Source organism: Hyperolius riggenbachi, chromosome 4 (assembly GCF_040937935.1).
Source record: "Hyperolius riggenbachi isolate aHypRig1 chromosome 4, aHypRig1.pri, whole genome shotgun sequence".
Taxonomy (NCBI): Eukaryota; Metazoa; Chordata; class Amphibia; order Anura; family Hyperoliidae; genus Hyperolius; species Hyperolius riggenbachi.
The window spans coordinates 309255617-309267557 of NC_090649.1; the positions used below are offsets into that span (position 1 = coordinate 309255617).

Sequence of the window (11941 nt, forward strand, 5' to 3'; positions counted from 1 at the left end):
GAACAGATGCCTAAAGATGATCCAAAATTTAATCGTATTCTGATGGACTGTATGTGTGAACTTAATTTGGCATCACCTCTGCACCATCTGTGAACTGTGGATGAAATCATTTATTTGGTGTTTAGACACACTGGCAGCATTGCGGGGGCTGCAGGTGCTAAATGACCTGGAATGTAGTCTAACAATGATTTACTCACTTGATATCATTCATTGATGTCTGTCAAGTGCAATCCACTGAGAAGACATATTGGCTGTGCCTATGCTGTAATTCTAGCTGCACCTCTATTTGGAGCATTTAGCTAATCACCTCATTTACATTGCTTGGATACAAACAGAACTTATCTATTTTTGGTGATAATTAGTGACAATAATACACATACATACTGTGAGTTCAACCAGCTATATATATATAGTACTAGTATTAAATGTTATAAAGCTACTATGCGCATCAGCATTAGGCACTGTGTATAGTGAAGGCAGGAGGAATTGTTTGCAGGACATCCTCCCAATACAGGCTCCAAACTTGCGTTTGACTTTTTATTGAGCAACAGCACACACTACAGTACATGTTACGGGTACTCTGACCCTTCCTCAGGTGTGAACACCACCCTCAAAACCACCCCTTATATAGGACCACCCACAGGAAATACAACCCACAGGAAGTCCAACATAAGTCCACAGGAAGTACTACATCAATATTTACATACCGTGATAAAAAACACAAATATATACAATCTGTAGATCCTAATACAGGGAACTACTATACCGTCTACCCTGCAATAAACAAGAAGAGGGGTCATCCATATCCCACAGCTTATAGAGGCCCACATTAGGATTCTTTCCTGTAAGGAATGAAAGGAAACATTTGTAACTCACATTTTCATTTAGTCCTCTGGGATTCAAATAATCTAGTTTCCTGATCCATTCCACCTCTCTGTGGAGCAGCACCTTTTCCCTATCCCCCCCCCCTTGTCTAAGGGGCAGGATGGCATCTAATGCCATCAATTTTAACTGAGTCACTGAATGTCCGGCTTGATTAAAATGTGTGGCCACAGGGACATTCTGTTTCTCAGGATTCTTATGAAAATCTGAGATGCTCCTTTTATGCTCTTGTATGCAGACTTTTACATTCCGGGTGTTCTCCCCTACGTAAACTAGCCCACATGGGCATTTCAATGTATATACCGCATACTCTGTATTGCAGTTGAAATTGCCCCCCCCCCACCCTAATTCTTTGACCAGTATGGGGGTGGGAGATGTAATCACCCTTAATCACTGCTGAACAGCAATTGCACAAGTAACATGGATGCGTCCCTTTGCGACCAATCACCTGACCTTGTTTCAGATCCCTTTTGCACACAAAATTGGCAATCGTTCTGCCTGGTTTGCATGCAAATATAGGTAAATCCCTAAATAAAGAACCAAGATCAGAATCTTTCTGTAAAATGGGCCAAAACTTACACACTATTGCTTATTTTTCTAGAAAGATACCTATAATGTAACACAAACGGGATTCTGTCTGAATTCTTTGTCTTAATCTTTCCGAACAAAAACAAAAAACCTTGAGACCTTAGATGAAGAACACCTCAGGACTTATACTTGCCTGGGGCTTCCTCCAGACCCTTTTAGTCTGCCTGGTCCCTTGAACTCCATCTGGTCCACTCCGTTTTCCACAGTCTGACCCGATAAATTCCCTGCCTCTGCCTGGCCCTGTTACGGGCCACTGTGCATACACGGTCCCAGCCGCGCACACCCGATCACAATCCCATCGCCAGGAGTGTTCTGCACATGTGCTGTTCACAAAGACTGATTGGATGGCACACACAGCCAGGATTGCACATTGCCTCACATCGGCGCAACAGAGGAGACCGGACGGATCCAAAAGACCAGATGGATTACAGGGGGCTGAAAGATGCCCCAGGTAAGTATAACTCTTGAGGTGTTCTTCATCTCAGGTTCTCTTTAATAATTAGACATGATCAATAAGATGCTATTAATTCTGATTTACAAGCATATTTAATGCAAATTGAATGCAGCTTGGATTTTGGGTAATCAAAGGCACTTAATTGCAATTCTTATTGGCTCCATTTCAAGCTGCATATAGTTTGCATAAAACTTGCATGCCATCTGGAATTATTATCATTTCCTTGCCCGCCGAACGACATAGTGCCAAGTTTGCCCATCACAATTCTTTACATACTGCAGAGGATGTCCTGAAAGGTGAAATAATAAGTATGCCTGGAGTTAATTTGTACACTGCTGGCTACGTAAATAACTAGCATTACCTTTTTAGATATCAATGAGTTAATATATTTTTTATGCTGTCAACATATCATCAGGTAAAACAAGCTATGTGTATATTTAATTTATTATTTGCTCTGTTCGCATTAATTAGAATGTGCTGGCTATAATTTAAGCGGTTTTAGCAGGACAGCCAGGCTTTCAACTGAGTGATTGTTTCATTTACCATGTATGAACTGCTATATAAAGGTTATAAATCATTTACCTCCTAAACCATTCATAATGCTGCTTTGTGGCCGCAAACCAAACAGACTGTTAACTACAGTATTCAAGACTACGCATAACTAATGAAAGCAATGATTAGCCATTGATTCATAGACTGCTGATCATTTAATATAGAAATGTAACAATTTGACCTTCATTTTACCTCTGGAAATAAAGTGGGTGTGGTTAATGGCCTTTGTGGTCCTCAACAAAGACAGTCCACCACAGCCAATTATGAATGGTACCTCAATTATTGATTGCAGCTAAGAGTCTGATTCCGGTTAAATGGACATGCCAGGGTTCTCTATCCCTTAAGGATTGGGTTGATAGATAAGGAGAAGGCACTCAACTGGCTTCCAAAACTTGTGTTTATCGAATCATTTAGCAATTACGCGACATGTTTCGGGGACATCCCCTTCATCAGGTGTACATCTGATGAAGGGGATGTCCCCGAAACATGTCGTGTAATTTCTAAACGATTCGATAAACGCAAGTTTTGGAAGCCAGTTGAGTGCCTTCTCCTTAGTGATGAAAATTGTGCTGTGTGTGGAGTGGTGACCCACGGGAGAATTGAGCACCGGCGACCCGAGCTGAGCTAGGCCTGTGGAGGAGGTTACCCAGGGTAACAAACATTTGAATGGGTTGATAGAGTCAACATGGTGAAGAGGTTGGATAATCAAATTGCATTACAGCAGGATAAGCTAGAGGGTTTCAATGTAAAGTGGGGAAAATGGAGTGAGTTTCAGGGGACAAGGAAATATGGGGATATGATGGAGATGTAGGAGGAGGAGCTCTCAGGAAAATGTAAGGGGGGATTATCGGAGGGAATGGAATGTATGAATTTAATGAAGTTTATGAAACTTTTGGAAGTTTTGTAATAATGAGATAGTGATATGATGAAGATTTTGTCTGTGGATTGGGGAGGAGGAGGGGATTGGGTAGTTGTGTTTGTATAATTTGAAAAAGAAGGATTGGAGCAATGTATATTGTTGTTGAGACTATAAGATTGGAATGTTCCTTTTTCCTTAATAAATTATATGAAAAAAAATCTGGTTGATTAAGCAAGTTATGTGTGCCAATGATGGAATCAGTGGTCTAGCTTAGCATGCTATTGCTACTTAGTATGCTATTTAGCTATTAGGTCCAGCCCCCACTGACCACATTCTGCCATTTAAGATTTCAGAGAATAAGGATCCTCTTTATTTTGGCCAAATAATTTTGCACTTACAAGGAATATGACTTGGCTGTTTCTTAACAGATACAGACAATATTATTCAAGGACAGACAGTATAGATAATTACAGATCAAGGACAGTATATTTATTGAAATAACTGAAAAATTGGATGAAGCATTTATTTTCCATTTTAATTTCTGTGCAATAATGTTTTAAAGTCTTAACAGTTTCAGAATTAACATGGTTCTGCATTAAGCAGGGCTACCACTGGAGCGAAGAAGCTGTTCCTGTGCCCAGAAGTTTTTGTTACAACTAACCAGTATCTCACCCTTAAGGCAGAAGTGTTGAGGTCCAGCAGTCAAGGTGAGCAGCAGCCAATTATTCTTTCTGCCGATTGGATGATGCGCTGTAGTCTCGCCTTTTTATGACATCTGATGTTGTAATCATCTTGTGTGTTTTTTTTACATGGGTGCTCTTACATTTCTTAATCAGGCTCCATATCAATCCAGATATAAGAATAAAAGATTATACCTTTTAAATAAGCATAAACTTGTGACTGGTATTCATCGGGCTTGATTCAGAAAGCGGTGCTAACTGTTAGCACGCTTGTGAAAAGCCCTCTATCACGCCTAAACTCAGTTAGGTTGTGATAAAATCAACCGCGGTGCGACGATAACGGCGCACTGATGCGACTATAAGGTCGCATGGGGTGCGACCTTAATGGGATTTTGCACGCGAGTTGATTTTCAAAACGGTGCTAACCTAGTAAGCACCCTACTCAACACGTCCAAAGTCTTTAGGCATGCTAACTAGGTTTAAATCAGCTCGCACGCAAAGTCCCGCGCGCAAAACTTTGCACACACACAGCGTGGTGCCCGCGACATTCCGCACCTCCCTACTTAACATGCCCAAAGTCTTTAGGAGTGCTAACTACGTTAGCACCACTTTCTGAATCAAGCCCATGGTGTAAAAATAGCAGCTATAGTAGCAGTAACAGTAGCAGGCATAGTCATTCTTATGGAATAGAAGGGATCTTCCCCAGTATAGGTAGCCAGATGACCAGCGCAGTATAGGTGGCCAGAGGGCCCCTGCAGTATATATAGCTAGATGTAGCCCCCCCCCCCTAAGTATAGGTAGCCAGATGAACTCCGCAGTATTGGTAGCCAGAGGTACCCCCAGTACAGGCAGCCAGAGCCCCCCATCATGCGGAGCGAGAGGTAATTAACCCACCATCCAGCAATGGGAGGGACGCATGCAATCTGTCTTCTGTCCAATAGCTGCAGCATCAGTCTTCACGTAAACCACCATTGTGGCAGATCACATGATGACTGATGTCTAGAAGCTATGGAAATCAGGACACCAAATAGGAAGCCACCTAATAGAAGTTATTTTTAAAGCGAATCTGAAGTGAGGAAACTCATTTCAGGTTTGATACAAACCTAAGCAGAGGGAAGGCTCTGGATACCATAGAGTCCTTCCGGTCCTCAGCCTGTCCCGTTGTTGCTGCTCCATTAAAGTTGTTCAACCTACTTGGTGTTTGGGGCTCATCAGGCACCTTTTGGAACTACTACTCAGTGTACTCACATCACCAAGAAGTTCCAAAGAGGAGTGCATCTGTACTGCACATGTGCAAGCCTGGACTCACCCGTGCGCAGTATGGATGCACTATTCTTTAAAATTACTCAGAGACGTGAGTAGTTCTGAAGAGGGGGTTGGAAATAATGGCTGCACATTTTATGCAGGAATACAGTGGTTGCTCTTATTATTGTGGGGGAAGAATATAATAGTTGCACTTGTTATTGAGGACACGATAGCTCTGCTTTTTGTGTAGGCTGGAGGATACAATAGCTGCATATGCTGTAGGAGGAAAGTAATGGCTGTACTTGTTACATGAATAACTTTCTATGTTAATATTGCAGTTTTGTACTTTTCATGGTCTGAAAGGACACCTGAAATGAGAGGGATATGGAGGCTGCCAGATTTATTTTCTTTCAAACAATGTAAATTGCCTGGCTGTCCTGCTGGGAACCAGGAAATTTGGGCGCATGAGGCAAGTGGACAAAAAGGGCGCCACATTGATTCTCATGTTAAATATCATTTGATGGGCGCTCAACGGGAAATTTGGGCACCCAGTGAATAATAACATTTTGAATGGGCGCCCGGTGAAAAATAACATTTACAAACATACTTACTATAGTTATCGTTTCTATCTACATAAAGTTTCATAACTAAAACGATATTTAGCGGAATAGTGAAAAATACAAAACTCCTATACAAAATATATGGATTTAAAAATAATTTGATAAACGATATGGGAGTTTTAGGGTTAGGCACTACTAGGGTAGTTTATAACTAAATATATGGATTTAAAAATAATTTGATAAGGGACTTTTAGGGTTAGGCACCACCAGGGGGGATTTAGGGTTAGGCACCACCAGGGGGGATTTAGGGTTAGGCACCACCAGGGGGGTCTTAGGGTTAGGCACCGCCAGGGGGTATTTAGGGTTAGGCACCACCAGGGGGGTCTTAGGGTTAGGCATCACCAGGGGGTCTAAGGGTTAGGCACCACCGGGGGTCTTAGGGTTAGGCACCACCAGGGGGGTCTTAGGGTTAGGCACCGCCAGGAGGGTCTTAGGGTTAGGCACCACCAGGGGGGTCTTAGGGTTAGGCACCACCAGGGGGGTCTTAGGGTTAGGCACCACCAGGAAGGTCTAAGAGTTAGGGATAGGTAGAGGGAGGGCTCTGTGTGAGAGTAGGGTTAGGTTTAGTTGTAGTAAAATGTTAGTAATATTTACTAATGTTTTACTACAGTTATTACGAACATCCTTATATATTTTTTTTCAGTGTTATAAACAATATTTTCAGATTTATTACATGAAGAAACGATAAAAGAAGGTTATACACAATATTATACAATTATACGTATCTTATCATTTTCAGTGTTATAAACAATATTTTCATACAAGAAACGATAAAATATGGTTATTGACAAAATCATTACATTTTGGCTACACCACGCGCCCTTTTTTCCACGAGCCATTTTTTGATGTATGCGTCCTGCTGATCCTCTGCCTCCAATACTTTTAGCCATTGACTTTGAAATAGCATGCACATCAGATTAAGTTTGACTTTATTTGCTGCATGCTTGTTTCAGGTATGCAAGTCAGACACTAATGATACATGAGATCAGCAAGATCAGCAAGACGCCAGGCAATTGGTATTGTTGAAAAGCAAAATAAATATGCCCGCCTTCATATCCCCTCACTTCAGGTTTCCTTTAAGATGTTTTGGAGTTATTTTTCTTGGCTTATAAATTAAATACGGTATATATTGTTGATTTTACTAAACAAGTGTGTGCTTAGGAAGAGTTCACAATGGGATACTTTGATATTGTGCACATATTTTAATACACAGGTTTCCAGACACCAAAAGTGTTCCTATGCGAAAAAAGATAAGTGCAATTGTTCACAACAGCATAACAGAAAAAAAAGATAACATACGCAATGTTTGAAATACTTCAGCCAACTGTCCAAATTAATTTAAATCACACACCCAATGTTAATGTGATTTTGCCTGCAATGTGAACTGCCAAGAACCACCCATTGGGTGCGCAGTAGATCACATTTACCATTGCTGAAAAACTTGCATGAACTTGGCTAAGGGCTGGTTCAGACGGACGTTTGCAGAGCGTTTACTGCCAGCGTTCGGGGCTTGGCGTTAAACGCTCCCATTCAAGTGAATGGGAGTGTTTGTACCAAGCTTTTACGCGCGTTTGCACAAACGCGGCGTTCGGATCCCGATTTTCACTGGCGTTCAAGGAGCCCCTGGAAGCTACATGTTGCTTCCAGGGGTGGTTAACCGCGACGGGTAATGTCCCTCTAGGGGAAGAAAAAACGCGACCGCATCCGAACGCAATGTGAACGCTGCTGAAAGCCTGAACGCAACGCCAACGAACGCGACGCCTCCAAACGTCCGTCTGAACCAGCCCTAAGTGTAAACCATGCTCTAGAATGTTTCTATATAATTTCAGTAGTTTTTTTTTTTTTAATGAGCTTTTATATTTATAGTCACTGGTTGCTCTTGATTGCCACATTTTACATATCATATACAGTATATACTGGTTTATAGAATTACCTCAGTAATGCAAAAAGAGCTTGCTATTGAAGTCCAGTATATCCCTTTTAATGATTTTTCCAGATAGCCTGTTACAGATATATTACTTTCTTATTTAGATCACTAGTCTGAGTAATGGGTACTTGTCTTTATTAAAGAGTTGCACTGCCTGCCCTGACCTTTTGTCCTTCTTTCTGACTGTCTTTTCTCTTAATTAAAAGGAATGTAATTATGCGTCTGTAGTAATGTGAAATGTATGGAAAGTAAATCTGGGGTGAGTAGATCATATTGGCTGGCATCCTGAGCAAAAGAGAAAGAATGGACCCTATAATGACCGCACCACAAGAATTATAGGAAAATACAAAATCGCCTTTATTGAACCATACCATGATTAAAACCATAAAACAATAGCACAATGGGATCTGCCCTCAATGGTCAATGGTATGAATATATACATGAAACATGAATACATGAATAAATGACGTCCAGCTGGCAACACCAGTAAACAAGGATGTGTGATGGGAAAGAGGGACAATGGATGACCCAGTGAGAGGGATGGGGTATGACCGGATCCTGGCAGCAGAGTGGGACCAGTGTGACAGATGGATATGAATGGGATGAATAACCGACGTCCCTATCGAGGGATGTGGCCCAAAGGTGAGTGACAAATGGTGGACACAGACAGGCACAGAGGAACAGTGGTGAGACGGTGCTAGAAAGAAATTGAAGCTGACCACTAAAGTAGGTGGTCAAGCGTACGTCCTGGAGTGACTGTGATAATGGGAACTAGTGAAGCAAAGCAGTGAACCCCGGGAATAGGAGTTCGGAGTGGTGGAAGTGCACAGGCGAAGGAGCTTACCGGTGGATCTGGACGAGAGGGCGTACGTGCAGGAGCCTGCACGTACGCCCTCTCGTCCAGATCCACCGGTAAGCTCCTTCGCCTGTGCACTTCCACCACTCCGAACTCCTATTCCCGGGGTTCACTGCTTTGCTTCACTAGTTCCCATTATCACAGTCACTCCAGGACGTACGCTTGACCACCTACTTTAGTGGTCAGCTTCAATTTCTTTCTAGCACCGTCTCACCACTGTTCCTCTGTGCCTGTCTGTGTCCACCATTTGTCACTCACCTTTGGGCCACATCCCTCGATAGGGACGTCGGTTATTCATCCCATTCATATCCATCTGTCACACTGGTCCCACTCTGCTGCCAGGATCCGGTCATACCCCATCCCTCTCACTGGGTCATCCATTGTCCCTCTTTCCCATCACACATCCTTGTTTACTGGTGTTGCCAGCTGGACGTCATTTATTCATGTATTCATGTTTCATGTATATATTCATACCATTGACCATTGAGGGCAGATCCCATTGTGCTATTGTTTTATGGTTTTAATCATTGTATGGTTCAATAAAGGCGATTTTGTATTTTCCTATAATTCTTGTGGTGCGGTCATTATAGGGTCCATTCTTTCTCTTTTGCTCAGGATACAGTGTTCATTGGCCCTTTCTGCACACAGTTATTTTCATTTATTTAGTAAAAACATTTTTGCTTACTTATCAGCCTTTTTACTCTGCATAAGTGATGGTGCTTGTCCATTCTTTTGGTTTGTTACCATATTGGCTGGCATTACTATTTTGTGAAAAGATGCTAACTGCCAGGCTGTCATGCTGCTCATATTTTGGTTTCAGCAGTGTTAGCGTCACACCTACAATAAGGATTCAGATAATAGTATCAGACTATAGTCAGAACACCTGGACCCATATGCAATTAACTTTTTCTCCTAAGTTTTCTCCTAGGTTATATTTCCACACCTTGTTATCAATAAAATGCATTTTGAGCCACCAGAAAGCAAGAAAATACGCAGAATAATTTTGAAAGTACCTTTTCGCTTACTTTTGGTATTTTGGCTTACTTTTGGTATAATTGCAGAGTGCTAAAAGGTTATTTAAAATAGAAGAATCTTCTATTTTAAAGCGGAATAAAACCCAGCATTTCTTCTTTGCTCTAAAAAGTTATTTACAGCATATTATATACAACCAGCATTTTTTTTTACTAGAATAGCATTCAAAGGGTAACACACAGGGCTGGAAAGTTCTGTGCAGTGAAATGTGAACGCATCCGAAGTGTGCATTAAGTTATCTTGTGTTTACTTAAATGTATCAAGCGAGGAATGTGACACATTCTCTGACTGTGGAGAAGCAGCTGGAAACAGAAAGAGACTCAAAGCATTTCTGCCTTCAATACATTATAAATAAAACCAATTATTAATAAAATGCAAAGTCAGCTCACAAAGCAAAAAACTGTACTTTTGGGAACATATAATTTCTAAATGAATAATAATACTTATGCACAAATGTATATATGATAACCGTACGGCATGTAAAAAGTAGGAAAACATGTTTTTATTGAATATTATGTCAGGGTTTTATACTGCTTTAATTAACCTTTTAGCACTTCATCTCAGGGCCGGGCCGAGGCATAGGCTGGAGAGGCTCCAGCCTCAGGGCGCAGTGTGGGAGGGGGCGCACAATTCATTCAGCTGTCATTCCTAATTGTGTTTGAAGCAGAAAGAAATAAGAAAAGGGGATACATGGCAGTGACTGCAAGCCAGATAATTAGAGATTAAGGTGTTGGGGAGATTGTGGGCCCTGTGGCGCCTCTTAGTCTAATAGCAATCAGTGTGTGACGGCTGGGGTGGGAGGGATGGGGGGTGCACTTTGGTGTCTCAGCCTTGGGTGCTGGAGGACCTTGTCCCTGCTATGCGTTCATCTTCTAAGAAGATGAAAACTTATTTCCTAGGAGAGAACTCAGGAGAAAAAGTAAATTGCATATGGGTCCTGATCTGCATACTTATACTGAGTAATGTCCTGTTCATAAAACAGACAGCACCAAGTAGGGCACACACAGGGCAGGACTTTCTGCTGCCTGAAGCAAACATTGTGATGATTACCCCCCCCCACACACACACACACACACATGCTTGCGCGCGCACACACCCACACACACACGCACACACAGGCACAGCACACGCAGGCACACGCACACTCAGAAGCACTGCTTACACAGGCACACACAAGCACTGCACACACAAGCACACACAGATGCTACACATGCAGGCAGGCACAGACGCTACACAGACAGGACAGCATGCTTGCATACATGTACAGAAATAAAGAGCAGCTTACCTGCACAGCAGCTGAATCAGAGTGGCAGAACAGCACATGGAGAGGATGGAGAGGAGGCAAGGCAGTACACACTCACAGCTCTGTATAACTCAAGCAGAGAGAGAAAGATCGTCAGTTCCATTGCACAGTGCTGCCGGCCGCCCACTACAGTTTGCCGCCTGAATCGCTTGATTCATTCAGCTTCATAGAAGGGCCGGTCACAGCTCGGTACCACTGCTGGCTGCATTGATTTATGAAGTGGCACAGCCTGTTTCCAACACTTAAAGTACCCCTGAACCAGGTTGTAAATGATGTACTTTTTCACTGTTTAATTTCTGTCGCTGTGAGATATATGACAGCTCCCCCTCCAGCGCCCCCTGTGTTCCCCGTTCTGCTCAGTCGAAGTATTCGACTTGAGCAGAATGGCGAATCGGCGATGATGGGCAGGAAGGAAGTGTCAGCTCTTCCTCCTTGCTGCCCGTCCTTAGCTTCACCTCCTTTACTCACCACTTATTGTTCAAGATCTGAGACTGCACACAGCGCGCAGTGGAACTGTGCTCTGTGTGGGCTTGTGAAAATCGAGGTCAGAGCGATAGGGTACTAATATAATTATGAAAGGGGGGGGGGGTTTCGCATCCCTAAAAACATGCTGCAATTGACTGGTTAATCGTTCAGGCATGCACCATCTCTATTAGGCTGAAAATGCATGCCCTGCGTCCAAAACAAATGCTACATTTATTATACTATGGAGGAACTTTGGCTTCCACTATAGATTGCATGCAAAGTATAATATACTGGACACTTGCATCACGGTGAGGTAGGGAGCAGCTAAGCAAAAATGTGTAACTTACATTTTAATGGACAGCGAGGAGAGAGCCAGCGCATACCACAAAGGCTGCATCTGAAATGACCAACAGCTCACATGTGCAGCACCTCCAATAAGCTATCTGCACACTTCACATTCAATTCAGATGCAAATCAT

General features: G+C 42.5%; 1 long non-coding RNA gene across 1 annotated transcript in view; it reads left to right on the plus strand.

Moving 5' to 3' along the window:
- The window catches only part of LOC137503921 (uncharacterized), a 49964-nt gene extending 45941 nt beyond the window's left edge, over positions 1-4023 (plus strand). Inside the window, exon 3 of the long non-coding RNA XR_011019378.1 lies at positions 3939-4023. This is a non-coding gene — a long non-coding RNA (uncharacterized lncRNA). The remainder of the gene's footprint in view (positions 1-3938) is intronic.
- The last annotated feature ends 7918 nt before the right edge of the window (positions 4024-11941 follow it).